The sequence below is a fragment of the Abramis brama genome (genome assembly GCF_963993115.1).
Source record: "Abramis brama genome assembly, chromosome: 3".
Taxonomy (NCBI): Eukaryota; Metazoa; Chordata; class Actinopteri; order Cypriniformes; family Leuciscidae; genus Abramis; species Abramis brama.
In genome coordinates, this window is record NC_139965.1 from 23116756 (window position 1) to 23131624 (window position 14869).

General features: G+C 38.7%; 1 protein-coding gene across 22 annotated transcripts in view; it reads left to right on the plus strand.

The window, feature by feature from the left end:
- The window catches only part of sox6 (SRY-box transcription factor 6), a 150689-nt gene that overhangs the window by 13353 nt on the left and 122467 nt on the right, over nt 1-14869 (plus strand). For all 22 annotated transcript variants that reach the window (XM_084109480.1, XM_084109494.1, XM_084109489.1 and 19 more), the window contains one exon: nt 7876-7946. The gene's annotated coding sequence lies outside the window, so the exon portion shown is untranslated. The remainder of the gene's footprint in view (nt 1-7875; nt 7947-14869) is intronic.

Below are 14869 nucleotides of genomic sequence, written 5' to 3' on the forward strand. Positions count from 1 at the left end.
GTTGTTTTTTTGGTCCATACAAGGAAAGTTAATAGAGTACAAAACAACATTTTTCAAAATCTTTTTTTTTTTTTTTTTTCAGGAGAAAAAGGGTCATACAGGATTTATTGTCCTTAAGGTCATGCATGTAATTGATTACATAATTTTAATTTTGGGTGAACTATCCCTTTAACGGCAGTTTCAGCACTGTAATTTAGATCGTGGCTTTCTAACAATATTAGACTTGGTAGATTATAGCTCTTTGGCTTGTTGCGAGAGGGCATAGAAAGACCAACAATAATCTCACCCTCCGACTTGCCTGCACTGGTCATGTGACTGTAATTTGGCCAAGACTCCCACGATCACTGGGACAGAGTGGATTTCTTTAAAGCTGTCCTCCATCAGCGGTGTACTCCAGCCTGATTGCCTTGTGCAAAATGAGAGCATCATGGGAAAGGACGTGCATCTAATAGCTAACTGAAGAACCACGCATATCTTGTTTTTCACTAATTGAATTCTGCACTAAAATATGCTGGCAGGAGCCCTTACCTTGTTTGACTTATTTATTGCCTGACTGGAGAGGTAATTTGACCTCCTCATTTCAAAGACTCTTTTTTTCCTGCAGAAAAGGAGTGTTAAACTCAATTACACCACCGATCAGTGACTCAAACACTACATTTGTTTTCTCTGAGGGGGTAAGAAGGGAAACACAGAGAAGAGAAGAGCTCTCTCTATCTCGTACAGTCAGAGAAGCTGTAGTATATATGGGAGAGTGTATGACTCCCAGTTATGTCAATTGAGATTTGTGTCCATCGTTTAAATCATTTTCCTCTCTAGAAAATTAAGAACGAAGAAGAATTCTCAAGCCAACAATTTTTTTTTCACTCTTATTAATGGATTCGTTTGCATAATGCTGAGTGATTGTGGATTTTGAGGTGATTTTTTTTTTAGAAATAAAAGAGAAAATTATTTTTTCAATGGTTAAGATTTACATCTGTGCTGGCATTGTTGCTGTAAGACTTTTTAAAACGAGTTTTAGCGAGAATAGATGCAAAAATGAAAAGCGTTATGAATTATTTAATGATCTTCATAGCACAAATCCTCCCATTGAACTGAATCAAACACAGTGAAAACAGGAATTTGAGAATGCTGTTGAACTTTAAAAAGAAATTTGTAAGAAAAATAGATTTTTTCCTTTATTTTTGCTCTAACCTTTGCTCTGCCTGAGAAAAACACGGCAGAATGCTTCTGGATTTTCATGAAGCCACTAGTCAAAACCCTAGAGCACAATGTACTCCTCCCTGCTTTGCTGGTAAAATAATTAAAAGTGAACTTGTGCAGGAAGAATGCAAGTACCAATGAGTCGTAACCTCTTTTTTTTGTTATTCCATCATTCATATCGAGACCTGAAATATTTTTCAGATTTTACATACCACAAAACCCATCATTGGGGAACCAAGGCCTCTCCTGGCATACTTAATTGAGGTTTCTTCTATTCTTCTAATGGAGAATACTGCACACAACTTCTTTTTCTCCTTCTGTGTTCTTGACCACGTCTCTTCATTTAAATTGTCTCTGTTCATTCATAGAGAATGTGAACCATGAAGGTTTCAATTCAATTGCAAATGTAATATTTGAAAAATGGGACTTTGCCATACACACGCTCCTGCGTCTGAACAAGAACAAGACAAATAATTTGTGTGCAACCGCCGGGCCTGGATGTAACCTGATCTTTTCTGGATCGATTGATTCCATTCTGGTGTAATTCACCATATGATTGACTTTCAGCACGGCTTACCGTTGTAAAAATATCCCTGTACAGGCTGCGGCCTTAAATAGCGCAGTAATTTGAATACAGATGCTTGCTGCTTAGACCTTGTCACTGGAAATGACTCTGAGTCAGGAGACAATTGCAGGTTGATTATGTTGCCACTGACAGAAGTTGCAGGTTCTTTGTGCATCAGACATATTTGCATTTAAATGCTTATTGTAGGCAGCCGAAGCATATCCACTCTGATTGTCTGCACGACCTGTCTTTTTATATTTGTCTGAAAAACAAAATCAAATGAATTGCAATAAGGGATAATCTGTATGGGAATTATTTTTTCCAATGGTAAAAGGCACATCAATCAATTTTTTTAACTTGTTTTCAGGCTTTAGTTATCAGTCACATAATGTCTTTCATCTCCTTATGTTTTATGAATACGATTTGATCGGCATCTGTGTAATTTATCTTAATATTTGCTGTGGCTGCACAATTATTGTATATAATTTATATAATAAAATACCTATTTTATTTGTGTAAACTGTGCAAAGTTCTGAATCTCGCGAATGGACCGGATATAATCAATAAAAGCTTTTTTTCTTTTTTTTTTTTTGTTGCATATCTCAATTTAGTGTTTATCAGGCGTTTCCATCTAAGATACATGCAAGAGTCACAACTTTAACTGCTGAATTTTTTTTATTTATTCTTCTTCTTCATTTTGCAGCCCATACAGTAAAACAAGTAATATTCTCTCTGAAATGATTCATTTGAGTGAGTGAATGTTCAAAACGTTCAGCAATAATTTGTTGTGTTATCCCACATACTTGACCTGTTTGTGCATGTCCTTGCCTTTATCCACATATGTTTCTCATGTCCATTGTGTGCGTATTATACCATAAAAGTGTGTGTGTGTGTGTGTGCAAGGCAGGTGTGTGTATGTGTTCTCCTGCTGCTTCAGGCTCTGGGTTCTTTGTCCTGTAGCACTCAGCATGTCTGCCTCCTCAGGAGAGCCAGGGCTCTCTCTCGTCTGGCCACACAAAGGCACAGCCTTTCTTTGAGGTGTTAAAAACTTCCATTTATGCATTCCCTGGACAAAAAGCTCCCGGACCCATTTTCGAGGCCATTGGCAACACAGGCAGACATTGTGGCCACGCTTCTTCGCCACTCATTTCACAGATTCTAAAACCGGTATGTGGTGAACAGGATTTCAGCAGCTAAAATGCCCCGTGAGAGCACGGGTGATAAGAGAGCGAGAGAGAGAAAGAGAGAAAGAGAGAGAGAGAACGGCCGGCAGCCCCGTAAACTAGAAGATGAGACCAGGAGAATAAACATATTACCTGGGAAAGAGAGAGAGAGGGAAGCAGGTTTGTTTCCATAACCCAGCTCAATAGTAGGGACGGATAAATAGGGGGGGGAAAGTGCTTTGTGTCATGGCTAGGGAATAAACTCCATCGACTGATGCCAAATCAATGATAAAAAAGACAAGGACCTGCTTTCTCGCTTTTGCTGCAATTGCATTCTAATCATTTACTGAAGTGTGTGTGTTTCACAGAGAATCGGTATGACTGTATTTTATCAGCTGGGAGTCGAATTCCTCTCGGGGTGGATTTGAGGCCCGTGGTCGCCGGTCAACCCTTTCTTCCCCTAATACGGACTTTCGTTGTTGTTATTTCACAGCAGAGTAAATCACATGAAATGTATCTCCACTGTCAGACATGAAAGTCTGGCTTGGTCGCGGTGCTGTCTGCAAGCCCAAGGAGAGGAGATGTTTGATTTAAAAACAGCACAACCTCCCCCATCCACGATGGGAGTTGTGAAATACGCTTTATAAACACCCTCGGCTGTAAGCAGGCCCTCTTAAACTAAGCATGTGCACATTCAAAGAGGAAGATCAATGAAATGGGACGTGTCTTATTTTATTTCAGTGAAAGAAAGTTGGTCTTTTTGGATCTACTGCTCTTTCTGACATGAATCTCACTTATTGTGTCTTTATTGGTTTTTGGAGAAATTTCTCTCTTTGAGTGCGCGAGTTTGAATTGAAATGGAATTGGCCACACATGACAGGATTGGAATTACAAGACTGAATTACAATTCAAAGAATTTCAACGCAGATAATGCATTCTGGGATGTTAAATTAATTTTATTAAATGAAAAAAAAAAAATCAAATATTTAAACATAAATATTAAATATGTATTGAGTCTTATACACATTTCTATAGGTGGCATTTCATATCTATGTTTTTTTGCTCTCTCTCTCTCTAGCATTTGTCGCTCTATAAACCTTAAAACTTCAAAGCTTTTAAAATGTTTCTTTAAAATAATTTTTTTTAACATGAATGACGGTTAAATAAATTTTTTTTCAATTTCATTTCCCTTTCATTTTACTACTTTATTTAAATTCAAAATTCAGGAATTGAATTGAAATTAAAAAGGCATTATCAATTCAGTCGTGAATGGCGCTCTACCTTTACAACTGTACTGGTATCGTGCTTTAAACACACAGATATGTCAGCTTTGGATGCGCACTAGTTTATTTTTGTCAGTAGGAATATTAGATCTGACAAAAACACCCCTTTACCTCTTTTGCTCTTCCGGCCACTGCTGGGTGTGAGTGGCCCGTCTTTCGGCTCAGTTCTGCCTTATTTTCACCCACCCCCGCCTCTTCTCCCATCCTCCAGACCCTGTCAGTGGCCCTGCTGTTAGTACAGAGATAACCTGCCCTCCACCAAGTAAGAGACCGTCCTGCTGATGGGGGATATTGCCTCTTTTGTCCCAATAACTACTTCCCCTAAATCCCCTCTTAACATGTTCTGGACTGGGGGAAATAGGACATTTAAAGTGATTTTTTTTTTTGCAGGTTGCTGGATCAGAAGAAAGCCAAGGCAAAGTTGATGCAAATGAAAATGTTCCCTCCTTAGGAGAGTGCAGCATGTCCATGGTCAGAAAGATGAAGGATTTCATCTATATTTGACCCATCTTGAACCACTTTGCCTTACAGTTCAGCTTCTTAAAGCTCTCTTATCAGTACACATTTACAGCACATTATGTAAAGCACGCTACTGTATTTCTCCCACTTTTGCAAGTATTTTTAAAACAAGCTGCCTGCGTATGCCGTACGAAAGCATGGCTGCTAATGTGAGGTTAGTCACTGATTCCCAATCGTCATATGATGGTCAAAGACACAGCGCTGTTATGTAGAGGATTGATTTAATCAGCTGAACCTACTGTAGATGAACACATGCTTGGGATTTGAAGGCTCATTGGGTTTCTGAAAGGACTTTTCTTTTGATTCTGAATTCTTGTTCTTGAGTGAAATGTAAAGAATGTGCAGTTTATCACTGGCTAAGGAAAAGACGACATCCCCATTTTTGTTTTATGCTGGCTATGAGCTTGAAAATGATTGAATGTAGGAGAATGGAGGGCTTTTTGGAGAATCAGTTATTTGTGTCTGTGTGTGTATGTGTGTGTGTCTGAGTGTGTATCCATTGGCTTGTGCTCCTGGAGTCAGTTTGTGGTAGTGTGTTTGTTGGAGGGGCTAGCTGGAGTCACTGTCATGGTCGATGGATTAGCCTCACCAACATGAGTTTAAGCACCCTACTTAACCCCTATGAAATATTCAGCACATTTAAAAAATAAAATCTGTTTTCATTTAAACTGGTCAATTCCTCATCTGATGCAATGTGGCGTAAAGGTTATTTCACAGGAAACCCTATCATTAATTTTTGGGTGCCCCCTAGTCTGTCCTCATGGGGTTTAATGGGCTTTAGCTTTTCGTCTAGCAATTTGCCAAGACGCTCGGCCACTCAAACAGTTCTTCCTTTCTTCATCTCTCTTTATTTCAGCTCCCATTTGTACAACCGCAGCTACTTCATCACTGCAGTCATTGTCAGGAAGAGAGAGAAAACAGAGCTCAACATGTTAGAAAGCCGCAGCGGTAATTGCGGACGCAATGAATCGGTAATAAAACTGTTGGGTGACTAATAAAAACAGGCTGGTGCTGATTGGAACTCTCTTTAATGAATTCATGATCACCCAATTAGAAAGTCCTGTTTAATCCAGCCCTTCTTAGCACTACAGTGGCCTGCCACAGTTATTTATATAGTAGGTCAGGGCTTATTGCGTTAGTTTATTTATTTGTAATATCATTATCAAATTTACAATAACAAAAAAAATCCCATCTAAACAAATGATTAGCTTTAAAAAGCATGAATGAAATTGCACCATTTTCTTTTTCACAAGCTTTTTACTTCCATCATTTTTCTCACATAGCATCAAATTATTATTTCAAATTCTTCCTTTTTATTTTTTGGTCCCCTGCAATTAAAACAGTGCTGTTTTTATTAAAGAACAACAGGAACTGGTCAGATGTTGTATCGCTCACAAACAGAAAAGCGTTTATAGAATTGCCACCGCTGTCAAGTGTGTGTGGCACGAAAGAGAGCTGGGCCTAACTCTGTGAGAGATGCATGAGCGCATGCACACAGATACACACTGTGTGTGTGCACGGTGTGAACTGGGAACTGTGGCATGGTCTTTTGAGAACGTGGAATAGACTGTCAGCTCAGAGGTGCTATTAAGATGACAACAGCTTTCCATTCACACGAGGGTCAGACCTCCTGCATCTTTTCTCCCATTGTCACTTTCAGCCTCAAGGTTGCCACATACAGACCCATTGGAGACCAAAGATCTCTCAGTTTATTCTATTAACCCACTCTCCCACACAGCCATTTACTTAGTCTGTGCGTTGACTTAGTTCTTTAGCGCTCGTACGGGAGGGCAGATTTCGGTGCAGAGATGGCGCAAATTGCAGGCGGATCACTTAGCTGTGACCTCAAACCCATGTGTCCTTGTTTAATTGGTGATGCTGAGGCAGGCTAATTGTATAAATCAACTGGTAATGAGATTCCTGCTTGTTGTGAAAAACAGAATAATGTGGTGAAATGAACATTAGTGAGGTTTGTGCAGGACTATTTCTCTCTCTCTCTCTTTCTACTGTCACGTAAAAGGGAAATGTAACACCACACATATGGTCGGATCACGTTGAAACCGGGTGTTGTTGGTAGTTTGGGTGCACCGTCTGTTTGTTTGTGTTGCCTTGGTTGTGCCGGCCCGGCAGTGCTGGAGCACCTCAGAAGACCTGCTAGAGCTAGCAGAGCGTGTAACTAAATAAATCATTAGTGCTCTGCAGAGAGAGGAATTAGAGAAAACAAGTACTTTGTATGAAAGCCATTTATTAGCTGAATCAAACAGTGCAGGGACAGATTAATGAGGTATTAGAGAAGTGGACTCTAAACATTGTCTAGGATCGAGTCCCTCAGGGAGAGAGCTGAGTAACTGGAGGCTCTGCGGCGCAACGACTGTTTAACTTCATCTGTTGGGACTCTGACCGCCTGCCTGCACCCTCACTTTACTTCACTCGTCTGACATCCTCTCTCACAATTTTCTGTTCTTCTGCTTTGTTGTTACTCTTTATAATAAACGCATACTTAGCACAATTGTTTTCAGCATTGATAATAATAAGAAATATCTCTTAAGCACAAAATCAGCATATTAGATTTCTGGAAGATCATGTGACACTGCAGACTGGAGTAATGGCTGCTGAAAAAATATGAAAATAGAAAACATTTTTAATATGTAATACTATTTCACAATATTACTGCATTTTTTTTTATCTAATAAATTCAGCCTCGGCGAGCATAAGAGACTTCTTTCAAACACGTTTTAAAATCTTACAGAATCCAAACTTTTGAACGGTGATGTATATGTATTTAGTTCCTGAATTTGAATTGAATTGCTGTAGTAAACAAGGTGCAGAATTCCATTTCAAATTTGAGTGCAAGAATGAAATAGTTTTAGAAAATGTGATGTACTTTATATATTTAATCATAATTTAAAGTTTTTGAGAATGAGAGTGGAAGAGCGCTTCATTACCCAGAATGCATCAGCTCTAATCGGTTTGAATTTCAATTCAGTAAATTCCAATCCACAAGTTGTGGGTTGTGGCCAATTCTAATTCATGAATTGAAATTAAGCCAATTCTGAATTTTGCCCAACACTGATAATATACACATTTAAAGCAAGCTGTGCAAACTTAAACCATGTTGTTGTTTTTGTTTTTTGTTCTGTTGTAGGTAATTTTCATGAATTCAAAATCAACTCACCAGTGATTTTTGGGAGCTGGGGATAAAGTCTTTCTGTTTATGTAAGTACAAACAGTATATTTTGGTTTATGTGTCTTGTCCAACATTACTTGTGTATCACTGTTCCATTAACACTTGTTTTTTTGTCCTATGGTTGCTGTTGTCTTATCCCTTTACGTCTGTCTGATTTGATTTTAAACCACTGTACATGCTTCATCAACTCAGGAAATGGTGGCCTTACACAAATGATTACAATGATGAGTGTGTTGTTCTGTTCTGTGTCACTTTCCTAGAACTAAGTTTGCTTGAAAAACAGCTTAAGTGACTTACATAAAAGGCTACATATTAACATTTAGATGCAGATTATAGACTTTTTTGTTACTTTAAAAGGTATAAAGTAGTCATTTAAAAAACTGGTTTGCTTGTTAGCACCTACCTCCACTTTCCGCTCAAACACACAACTTCCATCGGTGCATATAGAGCGAATCTATTCTCTATGCTAATACCAACTATGTTATTGGTACTTTCAGGCTGCCAGTCGCCCTCAATAAGAGCATTCACAGCAATGAAGAAAGAGCCCCTTTTAAAGAAACACAGACAGGGTCTTAGTAAACAGTCAATATACGGCTGCAGTTTTCTGCCACAATATGTCTTAAATGGGAGTTTTCTCTTTCCAGCATAGTAATAAAGATCATATCTGGCAAAGTGTTGCTCTTGGTAATGTTGAGCAAACAAGCTTTCTGAAAGTTAAGTTCATATTAATCTTTTTTCAAATGTCACTTCGATATGAGGTGCAGGACAGAGTTATATTAGTGTGCAGAAAGCCCCACTGTTGGCCCTGCATAATTAGGCCACCTAGAATGGCATATTCCAGCTCAAAGTTCAAGGCCGCACGCTAAATCAGAAGCTTTATCCCCGTGATTTCAATTCAAACAGCGTCTTCGGCTCAGATCAATACGCTCTATTACAGGCGCTTTTTTGTTTAAGCTGTGGTTGTGTGTGTCGATGGCGTTTTAAGTCCGCACTGAATGAATGTCAGAGGAAAGAGAGGCAGATCAGTTAATGGAGAAATAAGAAAGGGGCCAGAAGTGATTGCAGGTTTTGTCTGCCTGAACTGTAACTCTGGAGGAGAGAGTCTTAATTATTTCTGTGAGCCTGAAGTGGAGAAATATCATGCGTTATCATTATTACTGGGAAATTGTGCTTTGAGTAAATACGATACCGCCCTCGATTATTTTCATTTTTATTTTTTCAGATTGACCTCTGCTCAGTGGGCGTGTTGTTGTCTTTGAGCAAGAGTAGGTGTTTGAGATGTTTAAAACATCAGTTTTAGTAAAAGCAGAACTTTCGCAGTGGTTTCTGGAGTGCCACGGGCGGTAGTCTTACCATTCGGGATGAGGTTACATGTTCTGTGTTACCACTACAGAACAGCTACGGCCTGTCCCGTTCTAGGTCCTGTGAACACAGATATTAACATTGATATGTCACAGGGTCAGGTCTCTATTTAGGGAATGAAACGCTGATTGTTAAGCTGAATGAAGGTGAAAGAACCACTTGAGTTAGAACAGTAAACATCAGACCTATGCTCTGGCCCAGCTCCAGCACTGAGGGTAACAGTGTAAGCCTTGTACTGTACATCAGGTTGGCATTGTGTCAGCATTTAGACCAGTGCGAGTGTGTGTATGTGGGTGGGTGAGAGTGAATGCTTAAATTTTATTTTTCCCGTATTGAAAACTTAATTGATTGTACTTAATTTTGGTAATAATAGACATTTGAAGCACAACGATTTAAGGTTAGTCCTGACCTAAATCTTAAAAATAAATAAATAAATTGTAATTTTAAGCAAACTATGTAAACTATGTACACCAACTATCTGAAATAAAAAAATATATATTTCAAGACATATGTCAGTCATTTAAATGCAAAAAGCATTGAAAGGCATTTAAATAAAGGCCAAGCTTTCAGAGAGAGATAAAGCTATATTAAAGCTGTCAGTATCTATGTCCAGTGTCTTTTTCATTTCAGTTTTCACACTGTTTAAATATGAGGAAGAGAAGAAATGTACCCGTCCATCGTTCCTCCCCTAATGCTCTTATTCTTACCAGTCTATAACACATTTATTAATCTAAATTCCTTGGCAACTTTAATCTGCATGTTTAATTAATCACAAAATGAGGCAGTAAGTAATTTGGGCGAACGTGTGGCTTGCATGCGCCCGGCATTTAATCACTCCTGCGCGAAGTCATTTGGAAACACCTGAGGAAGAGGCGGCATCTGTTTGAACAGGCAGAATACACTCTTTGTCAGTGTGTGCCATTCATCTAATAAAGCTGCCGGAGCCTTCCTTCATTTTGCATTTAGCGTGTCTCGCTGTTGATGTCTCTGTGGGGCCAGTGTCTTCAGGAATGATTTTCTGTTAAAAAAAATTAAATAGACAGCTCTCCTGGACCCCTAATGAAAATGAATAACCTTTGGGTGGTTATTTTCCCATCTATTAACAGTCTCTCCCCAGCTACAGTTCTTTACTAACCCTCTTTTTGATTGTTGTCAGAGTGGCTGTTCAATAGGGGTCGGCATTTTAATTTCATCAGCCCGATTGGGGAAAAAAAAACCCAGAAAGGCCTCCCGAAAGGCCCAATGGAACATAAAATTTCATCACTGTGAATTTAGAATAAGATTTAATTGTTGGAAATTTAATTATTGTCATGAAAGGAAGTCCTAAGGTCTTGAGACATCTGCAATGGTTGAGATCCTCGCTGAAGTATTTAGGGCACAGTATCCATTCGTTTTCTTATTAGTTCTCATGAGGTTTCGTTCTGTGACGCCAAGAGCATCATATTCTGGCTCTGCACCTATTTTTCTGCACGCATACTGGTGTGCCCTCTCAATCCGCAGGGTCGTAAGGGATAAGTTTTTCAAATGAAATACACTCCATTTATTTGTACTACATTCGGCTGGTATAGTCTAGCAGACCAGACTGGCTTCGTCTGAGAATTGACCATTGATCATCTAGAGCAAGTCTATTTTCAATAGTCTTCAATCACCCCGCTATGACCTAACATCCCAACAACACGCTGTCATGGCTGGGGCGGTGACTTCTGCCAGCGTTTATTCAATATATCGTCCTTTTGATGGCTTGATGTGCTTTATCTAATTTTCAGAAGAATTATACATAATATAAACTTGGCAGTCTTCCCTCGTTTCAAGGTAAAGACAGTAACCAAGGTAAAAAGGCGTTCTCTTATTGACTATATATAGACATACTGAGGAACATGACGTTAATCTCCTGGCTTCCCCAGCTGGGCATAATGCATAACTAAAAGTCCTGTAAAATGAATTAATGATTCCAACCATGAACTTTTCTCCCAAAATGCCATGAATCCTCCAGAGCTGATAATGTGCTCTGACCCTGGGGTGTGAAATCCTTGTTATGTTGAGAGTTGCCAGTTAATTGATTTGCAAATTATTTAAAGTTTGTGGGGCCCAAGGGAGCACTTGGCTCTAATGATGCCCATTCCCATAGTTTGATTCTCTCTGTATTACACTTTCTCAGCATGATTGTTATAAGGTAATGCCCATATAAAAGATTCAAAGTGCATTTTCCCCAATAGAAAAAGCAGAAATTTTGAAGTCTTGTAGCCTGAATGAGAAGGAAACTTTGACAATAATTGATATTTAGCACAGAAACTCTAAATACAGTATATAAATCCTGATATTTTTTATTCAGATGTTTCCAAGCATTGAGAAAGAAATGTACATTTGTAGTTTTATTTTTTTATTATGAATTAATTGCATTATATTATATATATTATTTAATTTATTTTTGCATTAATATAACAAAATGCAATAATAAATGTGCATATAAATCAATATATTTTCAGTATCAGTATAATTATATATATTTTTTAAATATAATACATGTTTCATTCATAATGATATTTATGAAAAATATATACATTTTTACAAATTTATATTTATTTAACTGTTGTTCTATATGTGCACAGAAATCATTAATAATTATAATAAAAGTACAGTAATAACAAAATAAACTTGTATTGTTTATAATCTTGACTATAGATGAAGTTAATTCTCAAAACTATGCATTATATTATGTATTTTTAGCTGCATTTCAAAATGATACACACTCACTTTTCTTTTTACATATTTTCTGCTAATTATATTGAATGTATAAAGGCAAAGTCATGCTATCTTATATTTGCCAGCCACCTGCATTAACCATATCTGAAAAGACGGCTTGTTCTGTTGATTTGGACTCGCAGCAACTTTTCAAACTTTATTAGAGACAGAGTGCATTTCATTGTTGGCTTTATCTCATTTACGTATCTTGACTTATCTTATTTTTTTTTTAATTTGTGGATCACCGCAGCACAAATAAGTCTCCCAGTAATAAGGAGAATATTTTTAGGTGGTAATAGTTGAAAAGTTGGGAATGTGACTTGCCCATGTAGATTTTAAAGGCATACAGTGCTGAGGTCATCCGCACACATTAAACATGCCCATTAATCTGAGGCTATCTGATATCCACTTGACTCGTAGGAATATAATTAGCACTTCTGCTCCTCTGCTGCATATAATAGGGTAGATTCTCCCACATGCTTTCATTCACAAGTGCACTGTCCACCCAAATGCCTAGTGAGTCACTGAGATGAAAATATTATCACTCCTATCGTTATTTTTGAGTTTTTAACATTTCATTAATGAATGGAGGTTGTCTTTTTTTCTTCTGCAAAAAACCTTAGTCTTTTACAAAATGTCCTTTACATAATCTAATGTCTCACATGCAATGAATGAACAGCGATCTTGAAAGTAGTTTAACATTGTTACGCTGAAACTTACGTTCTCCTTCAACTAGCCCAAACGGCAAATAAAGCGTAAAGCGCTGAGGGGAAGAAAACCCCTGTGAAATGAGGAACCGCTTCTGAGATCTAATTGATTTGTTGCGCAGATGTAAGTTAAGAGAGACCTCACCTTTTGCAGGGCTTGTAAGTTTGCAAGCACACAGTAATGTGTCCATTAGGGGAGTCAGATGCTCAGTTGGTTGAGTTGTAGAGGAAAGGTGCATGCTGTCTAACCCACTAAGTGGCTGTTTCTCTTTGCTAATATAAAAGAGACCCTGAGCCCTCATTAGCTAGCGCTGTCATTCAGACACAGAGTGTCGGGCTGATTTAAATAAAATGAAATGAAGATAGTTCTTTCTGGTCCCCTGGCTTCACTCATTGCCATAAACATATGCTCTGTGCCCTGCTTCTTTCCATCTTATTTATGACTTTAATTTGTTGTGTGGGCTGCGCTGGAAATCAAATTTAATACAATCCTCCCAGGGACCCTGTCATATAATAACATGGTAATTTCTGTGTATCCTTTTGAAAAATGAGGAAATTAATTCTTCCTGACATGTTCTAATTATTCCAGTGTGAACAGGCAAATCCAGTTTCTCTCTCTCTCTCTCTCTCTCTCTCTGATAAGTGTCAGAGGCAGGCGCGCAGCCTCGACGGGCATCTAGGTGCTAATGCTGACCAGCAGTGCGTTTAATTTGAAACATGAGCAGACACCTTTCAACACACCTTCTTAATGTTGGGTTGCTCTGCACAAATTAATTCACTACTCATCAGGGTGGGCGAGCAAGGGGGGTTGAGACTAACGGATGGGACACCGGTGCTGTTAGCGAGAGTGTATTTAACCGGTGGGCTATGGTGGAGGGGGGAGGGGGGAGGAAGCCCCTCTCTGTCACGTCTTCTTTTGTGATGCCGTTTGGAGATGTGTGTACTCGTGTGACAGGAGGACACCCGTGAGACGTGTTTGGATCTGAGGGCAGAGGGATTTTTTTTCTCCTGTTCCCAGCACTGTCAAAACCTTTTCACACCTTTAGTGGCTAGGATGAGAGGGGATGAGATGCTAATTTAATTAGACTGTCATCAGTCACTTCAATATATACTGTAGTGCTTTGGCTTTGCTATAGAATCTGTATTAGAATCTTTTTTTAAACTTATGTTTCTTCTCTGTAGTGCATTAATGCATTTAGCAGAAGCTTTTATCCAAATAGACACAGTATGTAGAAGGTATACAGGGGTACATAACTACTTTTGTGTCCCCTGGGAAGTAAAACCACAATTTCAATGTTGCTAAATCTACCAGTTGAGCTACAAAAAGGGCTCTGAGATAAGAATTCATATTTTTGAATGGAATTTGTTAAATGATAATGGTAAAAATAATTGTATTATGGACAAGGCTGAGTATTTGTGTGTGACACAAAAGCGTAAACTCCCTATTACATCCTCTCTATTGCATTTCACCCAAGCACAGTGTGCTTTCACCGAGCACTCGGGTGTAGGCCAGTCAGCACTGTGAGATCACATGACACCGTGGGCCCTTATTATTGCCACATGTCAACATTTCATTTTGCCGTTTTTGCCAGGGCACAGTTGTGTCACAGTAGCTTCTGATTAGTATTACTGTGTTACCAGTCAAGGAACAGTTGATTGAATGAGTCAAAACACAGAGTGTGTTTTACGTCACGTGCTGTCCTCTAATACCTGTCAGCGAGTGGCACTCTGAGGAAAAATATCCCTACCCCCTTTAATTATGAACAGTGTTTAAGGCTCTGTGATGGGAAAAATAAACAAACAAAAATCGAGTGAACCTTTGGGTCGGGTTAAATCCACAAAGGCCTAATTGATTTGATGTGTGTCCTCTGTGTGTGCGTGTTACAGAAGAGAACCTCCAAATTATGACGTCATGTGCACTGAAGAATAGAAGAGTTTTATAGTCTTATAGACGTCCCGTTATCACATCCCACACCCTCGGCGTTTAATCAGTGCCATCTTGACATGCTGGAGGAACTTCTTCATGGAATAAATGATTCGTTTTGGGAACTTCAGTTCTGTAAGACTTTAGCCGTTAATCTGGTTTGTGGCCTTTTCTTGTGTATGAAGATGTAGCAAGATGTGTTTTACTGTCGAAAATG